Genomic DNA, 12,671 nt, shown 5'->3' on the forward strand with positions numbered 1-12,671 from the left:
CTACAGTTTGAAGGAATAAAAACAAAACTAGAACTCCAAATATTACACTATGACACATGTATTTTACATGAAATTTCATTTACTCCTTACGTTCTACTTTGTGACACGTGTAACATTTTAGAAAATAATTTTTGAAGAACCGTGTAATACAAAATGATTTTTACATTTTTAAGATATGAAAATGTGCCAGATAGTTTAATCTGAAAATAAAGTATTAGAATGAAAACATTGAAAACGCGCTCCAAATATTATCTTAAATGCAATTACATATAGTTGAGCTTCTGTCATAAAACTAATTGGTAATATGGAGAGTAATCTAACATTTTATAAGTCATTCTAAAGTCTATTTTTTCATCAATGTGAGACTCATTCTCAACACGCTTTCTCACATGTGATGAACTTTCAAGCCTAACACGTGGACAACTGTTTGGACTTGATTTTACATTGTCGGCCGCGAAGAAAATGTTATGCCACCCATTTTTTCGGTCGAGATTGAAAGTTTAGTAGGCCTAAAAGAAAAAGTTCAAGTTTCTGAGTCAAAAATCAACTCAGAAAATGATTCGTCAAAAGAGTGTTTCAATGACGAACATGGCCGATACACAACTTCAGATGAAAAAACCACATCAATTGATATGGTAATTGGAGACGTGACCTTAGACGTCGAAACCATGACAGTCGATATGGTTATTGGCCATAAAGTCAACATGGAGAAAACCCATTTGGCGAAGTTGTTCGAGTTGAAAGCCGAAATTGGTGAAATAATTATGCTCAGGGGGCTCAATTTTTCAATGCATTTGGCAGCCGAAAATGAAAAATATTTCGCCAAGTCAAAAAGATTCAATCATTTTTTATTTGGCTCGATGCAAAATCTGATTGAAAATTTGATATAAAAAGATCTCGACTTGGAATAAAGCATCATTGGCCTCCTCCTGGTTCGGCCATTTTCATTTTCTTTTGCTAAAAAAAAGAAAAATTACTTTCTTAACCATTCAGCCTTTTAGGTTGATGCATAAAAAAATAAGGGGGCAACATTGGTATAATTGGCGATCAAGTTTTCCTTTTAAACCTCGTCGAGAGAGATTATTTGCTGCGTTGTTGCATGTTTAATTCAATGAAGGACACGAGGTTTGATGGCTGGGATCTGTCGAATGATTGTTATTTGGTGATGGTTTTGCTGTTTTTTCTCGGCCATATGTTTTTCGCCAACCCTATTTGTGTGTCAAAAATCTGCTCGACACTCAGTATCTATTTCGCTGTTGTTGTTGAGGTGATCATCAGCAAGAATAAATGATAATGTTCCCACGCATGTCGTATCAACAGTAAAGTCTAGCCAAAGTGGTTTTGTGGCTCCGATCTTCAATAGAAAAAAAAAAAAAAACAGAGATGACTCAGTGGTCATGGTTTTTGATGCGCCGCCTCAAAAAGAAGACAAATGAAAAGCTTGATGTGTGTTCGTGACTTGATGGGTGTTCGTCGATCTCGACAATATTTTTGGTCTTGTGTACTTCTCGACCGAGAAAATACCATGCTTATTTGTTGATAGTAGATGCAATAAGTGGAAATCGCTGAACTGGGCGTGAGGCTTATTCATTTTTAACCCTCGCCGAAGAAGAATATTTGATGCCTTGCTGTTTGCCTAATTCAACAAGGCCTCGTGGTCTAGTGGTGTTTTCGCAATTTGGCTGGGATCCCCACAACGGAGATTTGGCTGAATAAAGAAAATTGAGGTTGGCTTTGGAGTCCGTGCCACTGAAAGCCTGCTTGAAAATGGAGTTTTCTCAAAAATTAGTCAGAAAGGATCGGCCTCGTCTTTGAGTTTGACTGCTGATAAGGACAAATGAGGGGATTTCGATATATATATGTTGTGATTCCATTGAGGGTGCCAATCGAGCTCGGCGGTCGAAGACTTACCAAATGAAGTGAAGTGGTTTTTTTTTCATAGTCGAGATATTTTTTTCTCACTGAGCTCTGCGGACAAGTCTTTGCCGAGTAGAACGAGGCTTGAATTGAAAAAGTTGATTTTGTTGCTGGCGAATGACTCTTGTGCCATTGTTGTTTGGTACAAACCGCGAGCTAGTGAGCTATAGGAAATTTTGGAGTAGTGTTTGGATCCGATTTTACATCATCAGCTTAAGCAATCATGGTCGTTGGATGAGTAGAGTTTTAGACCGTTGGATGATAAAGTGGTTGAGATGATTTTTAATTACTATTGAGGGATAATATTGTGGTTTTAATCATAATATTATCTCTTAATATATATTAGATTATCTAAGCCTAATATTAGCTATATCCAGCTGGTTGTTTAAAGATAAGTGATGAGGCAAATCATATTCCCAACTTGGAGGAACAGTTCAAACGGGTTTGGGATGTTTGTACGACTCATGCGGCAATACAAATTATGAAGGAATTAATTTCATTTAAAATCAATGCTTGCATTAGATAAAGGTGAAATGATGCAGTAGGTGGATGATGGTGATCAGGATCACATCGTGACATTTGATTTGCAAATGGTTTGCATGGATGAGACGGCTGATAGGAGCGTATTTATACGACTTAGTTAACTTGTTTTCTTGCATTTAATTAGCTAAACTATGTTAATTATAGTGTTTAAAGTTATTTTCGTGCAATTTCAGGTTTTAGTGTCAAAGTATGCAAAAAAAAGCAATTTGGAGCATTCTAGAGCATTTTTGGGCCAAGATTGGATAGTGCAAGCATGGAGGCATGAGGATGGACGAATTTGAAGGCTTGAATTCAGTTAGGGAGCTGCAAGGGGGCCTAAAAACCTTATTTCTAGAAGGCTTTATCTATTCACACATGGTGCCTAATTCCTACCTTGTCTCCTAGCCGTCCTACCTTGTCTTAGCCGTCCTACCTTGTCTCCTACCTTGTCCTAGCCGTCCTACCTTGTCTCCTAGCCGTTCTACCTTGTCCTAGCCGTCCTACCTTGTCTCCTACCTTGTCCTAGCCGTCCTACCTTGTCTCCTACCTTTCCTAGCCCTATAAATAAGGCTTTGCAGCAAGGCACTAGGGGGGATCACTCATTCACCCAATTTTCGTCCATTCATCCAGCCACACTATTCTACACATCCTAAAATCCCAAAAACACAATTCCAGCCACTTTTACCACCTTTGCCGCAACCTTCCATCCAAGCAACCATTCATCCACCATAGCCGCACCTTCCCACCACCATAACCACCTTGTGCCGCCACCATTGAAGGAGAGGAGGAGTAGTGCCGTGCAGTCCAAAGGAAGGAAGAAACCTTGCACATGCGATCTGCAACTATTGGAGTGTTTGGAGTTCTTTCTTCTCTTGTTTCTGTTTTCATGTTTAATTTAACTTGTTGTTCAATTATGTTAAACATGTGGAACTAATTTCTTTTTAGTTAGAGGCGAATTTGAAGCCATGGACATATGTTGATTATGATTTGATTTACTCCAGTTATGAATTCATGAACTTTAGATGTGGTTTACTTTTCTGTTTTGTTTAAGAACTTGTTTATGTATGTGGGTTGAGGGTCGACACTTAATTTGCATGACTAAACTTGATGCTAGGATATAAGGGAATTTCACCTAATCGTTATGAACTTATATTCATGAGTAGTAAAAATCGCTAGTCACGATTGTGTTTAGTAAACCCTAGGCTGGATTAACATGCGTATTCCATAGTTATGAATGCCTAGTCGATGTTTATGATTTCCGTTGAACTTAATGATCTTTGTTGAATGTCTCTATCATGCGTATTCCATAGTTAGGGACTTTGATTAGGAATAATTTGGTTGTAATGCGTATTCCATTCAATCCAATGAATCTAGGGAAATCTGAAAGTTAATTTAAGCGGACCTAATTAACTTGGAGCATTGTCATTCATCGTTTGTTGAAGTCATAACTAGGAATCAAATTATATGCATATGTTCATGTGTGGATAAGGAACCCTCTAACTAGTTTCTCATCATTCTATTTCATCAAAATCGGTTTTAGAATCTGTTTTGTTTCCAAGTTTCTGTTTTAATTTTAAATTCGTCAAAACCAATCCCCCATTTATTTTAAAGTGTTAGATTAGTTAGAAATACATTTAGTTTGTGTTTTTAAGAGTCTTGAGTCAAGTTACAACTTAATTTCGTCCAAATTTGTGTTTGTACTCAAAACTGCCCAGAAAGTGGTTTTTAGGCAGATTTGAGTGTGTTTGTGCTGTTTTGAGTCTTTTAGTTTGTTTGAGTGTTTTAAATTTTAGGTTTGCATTCATTAAGTCTAGTTTAGTGTTCTAAATATTGCCTTTATGTTTTTGAGTCAATTTCACATTGATTAGCATCCCTAGTTAATCCCCGGTCTAGAACGATCCCTATTTGCTCATATACTACAATTGTCATCCATAGGGTTTAATTTGTGTGTCAAGTTAATTCTCGCATCAACGGCATGAAAAAATGAGCTTTTTATGGTCTCCACGTGGAAGTTTAATGAAGATTATCTGGAATGGTAATTCCAAATGCATGCACTTGGACGTGAATATGGGTCTAAACATTGCATGGTTATTTAAAATGCTATGGAAGAGTTCCATGTGCTTGTAAATTGATATGATTGCATGGTTATCATAGGTGGACGACAGTTATCAAAGTGTGTTGCCCCTTTGGAATAATATTCATAGGAATATTATTTAGTCCGATTGGATACTCCTAAGTCACGGCAACAAATTCACAGCGTGTTCATCAAGGCACGTTCCTATAAATACAAAGCGGCAGAGGACATTCGAGGGACCTCCAATTCAACACACAATTGCCCTGCGCAAAACCTCTCAAACATCTTGAGATTTTTTATTTTCTTTTTCCGCTGACACATCTTCAGTTTGGATAAACAGCACTGTGAAGGCAACCGGTGAACATCTTCAGTTTAGATAAACAGCACTGTTGCCGTAGAATCAGCCGGTCGCGAAGCACCTTCAGTTTGGATAAACAACACTGCGTCAAGGTCGACTGGTTATTTATCCAAGTCTCGGTCGAGAAGGATTTTTGAATCCTTATTGGCAGAGGTCATCTCATTAGCCTTCTCGGCGAAGTGAGGTGTTACCAGGTTACTACATTCGGCACCCTGAGAGCCGAATTTGATATTGAACTTCGCAGAACTAGCAGCCTTGTCTTTAGGCTCGAGAACCCGAAAGCCGAGACGTGTTCCTTCCTCGGCCGCAGTCGCAAGATCAAGAAGTTAGCAACGTGCTCAACGCAACATCAACAAATTTTACTCCTCGGCCAACGAGTTGGCACGCCCCGCATCAACCGAAAAATGTAGTTAGCTCATTAGTTACTCGGCCTGCGTGCCACATAGGCTTTGTAATTTTTAGGATCAACAAGTAGCTTGGCAATTTGTTTTCGCCGAGTTACATTTGTACTCGGTGAAGCAAATATTAGTTGCATACTCGGTGGAATTTGAAACGGAGCTTCATAAGGGTTAGAATGCATGTTTTGTGGACTTCTTGAAGAATCAAATCATGTTCAGATGCATAATGCCAATATGTGTTTCATGACTAGGGATTTCACATTTCACCTCGGTGATGGGTTTTGGGATGAAGTTGACAACTAAATGGGCTTTCACCGAATGGCCTTTGTGTTGGAAATGTGCCCTAAAACCAATCATATGATGATACTTTATGGACATTTCACATGTTAAACTAATCTAGTTTAATATTAAGGGCAAACATTATTGTTTGAGCCGTCTCATATAAATGTTATATGCTTAAACGATAAGTCCAAGGAATATGTGATTGGAAGAATGCGATCTAAAGAAGTTAGATTCATGAGACCATTCTTTCGTTGACACATCCTAAACGTTCCTGATCATAGGATTGTCAATTGGGCATTGACAGTCCGCTAAGATCAGTACGTGCTATGTCTTCTCTCAGGGAGAGTGACTAGTCTCGAGTCATTGTTGTGTGTGACATCAAGACAAGTACGTAGGTGCTCAATAGAGAATGAGTTCACTGAACACGATCAACGAAGAGTTCTCATATTCATGTCACATGAGAACTCATGGTTGGGATAATGCAAAGTAGTCCTTTGACCTGAGGCATCACAGCTGTCTTGTGGTTAGGTACTTGATCTTTGATTATGTCAAAGTCACTCTATCAGGGTGTCCACGGCATCGTCGGGGTTAAGCCACTTAGCCATGGAGGCAAGTGAATGCGCAACAAGGGATCTCTAACCTTCAAACTGTTTGAGGGAGAATACTCTATGATATGATTTAGAATCTTTGGCCAGAGTATGAATGAGATGTTGGAATGTGTTCCAGATCACATTCAAGGTAATCATATAAGTACAAGATTCACATTGGATAGTAGACATGAATAAACTATCAAACCAAACAATGTGGTCAAGAGTATTGTATTAGAGAAAGACCGTATTGCATTTGTAATCCTAAAACTGAATAGGTTCTCCACCTCTTCTGATTAGCTTGGGTAACCATGACATGCTGCTAGGCGTTAACCATGGTTTGTGGAAGCCCTAAACATGTATAATCATTAACGGGAGAATTGAAAGTAAGTTTCAATTCACAATCGATTAGAAAGAGTTTTTAATCGCCCACTGCCTTGCTAAAAGGAACCTAATGGATCGTTCACCGAGTAAGGTAGAGTTTGAAGAAACAACGGAGATGAGTAAGAATAATTAAATGGTTTAATTATTAATCTAAGGCTAGGATTAATTAATATGTTAATTAATCAAACGAATAAGTTCGTTAAAGACCTCGGGTTAGTTTTGGGCCGCAAGGCCCAATGGGATTTGAATGTCAAGCCCATTAACTCAAGTTGTATGACAACTTGAATAAAACAAAGGGCTTAAAAGCCCAATAAACCTATAGGCCGGCCATGTGTAAAAGAATACGGCTTTTGGTCCATTAGGTCACTTATTTGAAGGGACTATATAAAGGACTTTATAGCCTAAAATTTACTAAGGGTTATTTTTGGGGAAAGGATGAGAACACAAGCTCTCCTTTCTTTCAAAAATTTCGGCCACCTTGGAGGAATCATCTAGCAATCAAACTCCTCCAAGGTCACTCATTTCTTCTTCATTATGCCTTGGTGATGAATCATTAGAGGTTCTCAATTTTGGGAACTTGGAGAAACCTTTTCATCCATCCAAATCCATGGATCTAAGATGCAAGGAATGAAGGCCCTCTCTTTGGGTGATTAGCCTTTGCTTATGCAAAGAGGAATCTACAAAGGTATTGATTTCTCAACTCACTTTGTTTTGAGTTGAGTCTTGGTTCACCTATCTACTAGGCTTTGAATTTCATGGGTAAATGTTTTGTTTTAAGTGCATACAAGCATGATTCCGCCTTTAATTGTTAATTGCATGCTATTGATGTTGCTTAAATGAACATGTTTTTCACAAATCTTCCTTCACTTTGGTGGGATATGGTCTGTCCAAAAGCTTGAGATTACATAGTAATGACCTTCGGTGGCATTCGTTCGGTGGAAACTCAACTTCGGTCAAACGTCGCTTTATATTCAGGTTCTATGAATTGATTTCCATGGGGTTTGACTTTCATGGCCACGACCATCATATGGCTGCGTCATAGCCTCTCTTTATTTGGCCTTGTGGCCAATGAATCAGTAAATGCCCAGGTACCATTTAAACAATGGGAGCAAAGCCTTGTATAGAGAATGAAGGCAGCAAAGAGAAACCACGATGCTGGTAGAACATAGGTGATTTTATCTGGGGAACAAAATTTCTTTTTCGGCAATACGACGCAATCTTGCTGGCTACAAACGATTAATTTCCTTAACCATTTGGCTTGCGAGTCGAAGCTTAAGGAAACTGGGGGGCAATGTTTGGACCCAATTTTACACCATCGGCCCGTGTAATCAAGGTTGTTGAGTGAGCATAGCTCCACACCGTTAGATAGAAAAGTGAAGATAATTTTGTTAAAGGATAATATTATGATTTTTTATCATAATAATTATTAGAAGACAGAATTATACTAGCATTATATCTCCAAGCAAGCGGTGTAGTTCAAATGGGATTGGGACTCTTGTCATCGGATTGGAGCAGCACGGGTTTGATCAGAATTGTTAGGATGCATGATCTTAATGCATGCATGGGATAATGATGAAGTAAAAAATAATGTGATGTGATAAAGACAAGTGAGGTGATATTGCAATCTGCTTGCAATTAGCTTTGCATGTTGAAGTGTGTGGATTTAGTTAACATGGCTGGATTAGTTGTTTTAATATTAATAGAAGGCTATGTTATGGGGCTCGACACACGCGTTGAATTTCTATCAAGAAATTTAAGTTCACAAGGACATCAAAAGGGATTTGGTTTGGTCACTGGTGGTATATCAAGAATATTCCGATAGCATCACAGAGAGACGGGTGCAATTTGGAAAACGTATTGGTAGGTCGCAGCTAAAGAGTATGAAGAAGACTTCACTGCTATACATATAAGATGATCTGCAACATGGAAAGCCCATCCAATTCAACACACAAACTGCCCTGCACAAACTCTCGCTCTACGCGAAACCTCTCAACAACCTTGAGATTTTTATTTTCTTTTTCCCGCTCAACGCATCTTCAGTTTGAATAAACAGAACTGTGAAGGCAACTGACGACATCTTCAGTTTGGATAAACAGCACTGGAGCCGTAGAATCAGCTGATCAAGGAGTACCTTAAGTTTGGATAAACAACACTACTTCTTGGCCGACTAATTACCTATCCAAGTCTCGATCGACAAGGATTTTCGAGTCCTTGTTGGTAGAGGTCATCTCATCAACCTTCTCGGCGAAGTAAGGTGTTACCAGGTTCCTATATTCGGCACATTGAAAGCCAAATTTGATATTGAACTTCGCAAAACTACCAGCCTTGTCTTCAGGCTCTAGAACCCGAGGGCCGAGACGTGTTCCTTCCTCAGCCGCAGTCATAAGATCAAGAAGTCAGCAGTGCGCTCAACGCAACATTTACACATTTTACTCCCCGACCAAGCTCGACCAATGAGTTGGCACGCCCCGCACACAACCGAATGACATAGTTAGCTTATTAATTAATCGGTCTGCGCGCCACATATATTTGGTAGTTTTTAGGTCAACAACAACACAGTTGGGGTAACGTGGAGCGTATGTGGCCATTTGGCTTCACACATGAGACAACCTACTCTGATACTAAATATATATATATATATATATAAATTCGTCTTTGGTAGTAGTGGTGGAATGAGGATCCTATTTGTGAGGATTCCAGGGATCCTCAAATCACATCCATCCATCGTACATCGTGCGGTTAAAAATTATTGTAAATTTTTTTATTTAAAATTGAATATAAACAGTATCTGACGAAAACTAACCTCACGATATACGATGAACGGATGTGATTGTAGGATCCCAGAGATCCTCACAAAGAGGATCCGGCGAGGATCCTTTCTTGTAGTGGTGACAAACAACAATAGAGGTGGTTGTATTGGTGGGATTTAGGTGGTGACAACAACGAAGTAATGGTGGCCCTTGCCCTATACTTTGTTGTTGTTGTTGTTGTTGTTTTTTTTTATTTTGAACAGAAAAAAAAAAACCAAAAAAAAAAAAAATGAAGTACATGGCAATGACGACATAATGGTGGTGGCAAATAATGGTTGTGTTAACAATGGTTTTGAAAATGGTGGTTGAGAGGTGGTGGGAATGATGGTGGCAGAGAATGTGGAGGTGATGGTAATGGGTTGAAGAATGTGATGATGGTGGTGAGAGGTGGTGGTGATAATAATTGTAGTGGTGGTGGCCCCAACGGTGAAACGGTAGAGGTAGTTATAGCATAGTGACATATATGATTTTTTTGTTAAAACTCAAACTTTTTTCATAGTGTACCTTTTATTTTTTATTATTTTAGAAACTATTTTTGAAAAACAAAGAAAACATTAATTTCATGTTTTATAGAATTTGGCTAAACATTATTTTATGAGTTTTTTGTTTTTTAAGTTTATTTTCACAAAATAGTTTGTCAACGCATTTTCACCGTTTTTGTATTTGCAAAATGAAACCTTATTTTGCAGAACGTTAACGAACATTGATGGTGAGACACGATTCGTACCCACTATACAAACCGGGTTCTTGTGTGACAGCCCGTCCCGAAAATATCAAAAACGTACGTGTGAAAAGACTACTTTGCCCTTAGTTTGTTTTCGTTACGTTTATTGGTTGTTTTGTGTTGTGTTGGCATGTGTTGGGCCACACACTCACACTCTCACTCTCCCTAACCCTCTGTCCCTTTCCCCTGTGACTGTCCCGAGCCCCATTCCTTCCCTTTTTCTTCGAAAACGTACGGACACACACACAAGCACACTAAATCTCCACAGATCGAAGGAACTGAGTACACATTCGAGCTCGTGAGGCTCGTGGGAGTCCAGCCGTACCATTTTCAGGTGAGAACTCCATCGTTTTCACGTCGATTCGACGATGTCCGATTTGGGTACTATTCATGCACACGTGATTTCTCACGTTTAAGGGAAAATGAAGCTTGTAGGTAGCTTGGTGAGGTCCCAAGGAGACTCGGAGTACTTCGTTTGAAGGAATTGGACGTCGGGATCGTTGGGTTCGAAGTTGGCCGGAGTTGGATCGATTTTGCAGGTGAGATTCTTTGGTTTTTAACCCTTAAAAGTTGTATGGTTGTGTTCCCCTAGTCCTAGGCTTCATTTTGGTGCAAAAATTATGAAATTTGGATGAAAAACGAACGAGATATCGAAGTTTAAAGTTTTCGAAATTTTCCGGCGCCGGCGACGGTGTCGGAGGTTCGCCGGGGAAGGAGACGGAATATTCCGTCAAGTCTGACGGAATATTCCTGACGCCGTTGACGGAATCTGTCAAAACTGACGGAATATTCCCTACGGCGTCAGTTGACGCCGTCAGCGTGCCAGGCACGTGCCTGCGCATGGCCGGCGCGTAGGGGCGCGTGCGGCGGTGAAAAATTATTCTAAAAATTTGGGTGTGATCCTGAGGTTGTGTAGAGCACGTTGGTATATTCATTTGTCCAATTTGAGCAATGTATGAGAAGTTATTACGAGAAGTTGGTTATGTACTTTAAAATTAACGTTTTTATAGTTGTTTCGCATATAGGTGATACGTATCCTGAGGACGAGCGTGGTCACTCGAGGCAGGGGGGCTACGACCCTTGCACATACCAGTGAGTGGGCTTTTGGTTTTCCGTATATACCTATATACATTTATTTTCCCAGAAATTAATTGAAAGGGTTATTTGTTTTATGCCATGCATTTTATTATCGTTGTTTATGCACCATTAGTTGCATTACTAGTTGCATACCTATACATATGCATATTGGGTGCTGTGGACGCACAGGTAAGTGCCAGGTAAGTGTTATTCATGTTTATATTCAGTAGTGGTTGAGATGCTTAGAGAGCTTATAACCTGCACCCCCGGTGTTAGTGCTCCCGCCCAGAGTAGGGCACAGTCCTTCACGTGATGTTCACCTCCCGCACCACACGCTCAGCTTGGATCCAAGTTAGGTGCACAGTCTTGTTGTATAGACCACATTAGGTGGTTCCGACTCGTAGGTGACCCGCGATTATTCGCACAGCCTTCACGTGATCGTAGCATTAGAGCGTTTATATGTTTTACACCTAGGCCTGTCGTACAGACCACTTTAGGTGGTTCCGACTCGTGGGCAGGTTTAGTATTGATATTGAGATTTGAGCTCTAGATTCAGCCGTACAGGTCACGTTAGGTGACTCCGGCTGCCAGATTGTATGTTATTGATATGACTTATACCTGAGCACTTGCATTTCATTATAAGGTTCCGACATAGCATATTCTTGAGCATGTTTGGCATATCTATATACATACGTATATATTTTTATTTTCTGGGAAGTATACAGGTTTTACGGCGAGGGGTTAGAATGTATTTACTAAATGGTTTTCAAAAAGCTTTGTTTTTGCCCACTCATGCTTTTGTTTTGCGCCCCTCCAGGTTCTAGTTGTCTAGCAGGTTCGGTGGTTTCCCAGAGGGCTTTCCCGGCATTTCTGACAGACGCTCACCAGTGTAGGGTCACCTTCGGGTGTACTGTTGTCGCATCATTTTTCTTTTGGACTGCTGTAGACTTATTGCTCTGCACTTGTGTCTCACTTACGCTAGCACTTGTTTTATTACTTTGTATGCTAGTTTTTAATTATTCGTACTATTTATATTACTATTTTTTTAGCTTCCGCACCGTGCACATGGTTACGTCACCTCCGCGTGGCGGCCAGCACGCCCTGATCTCGGTCGGGGTGTGTCATCTTGTCATTGATGAACAATTCACTTGTATTCTCAATGGTACGTCTGATAAGGATTATCAGAAATTCAATTGTTTTCTTGACAAAACCTTTTTATTTTATATTTTGGGTCATAATGAAGACTTGTTAATATGAAATGAGCAATAAACGCAGAGGGAGGGAAAGAAGGGGAAGTACAGTTTTACTCCTTACCTAACGGATAGTTAATGGAAAGATTATTTTTGGATTAAATTTGTTAACGGACTTCACTATAAGGGTATAAATTTTATTTTTTTTTTTACCAGGGGACTATCTTCCAATTATCTTATCATCACAATGACCATTTATCTGATTAAGCCTAAAAGAAAAGGTGAACAAGAGCTTAAAAATAACAAGGGAATTAATGCATGATAATTTACAAATTCTGACTTTTATCC

This window comes from the organism of the source record quoted next, unplaced genomic scaffold (assembly GCF_019419815.1).
Source record: "Pyrus x bretschneideri cultivar Hongxiangsu unplaced genomic scaffold, Pyrus_bretschneideri_v1 Contig14, whole genome shotgun sequence".
Taxonomy (NCBI): domain Eukaryota; kingdom Viridiplantae; phylum Streptophyta; class Magnoliopsida; order Rosales; family Rosaceae; genus Pyrus; species Pyrus x bretschneideri.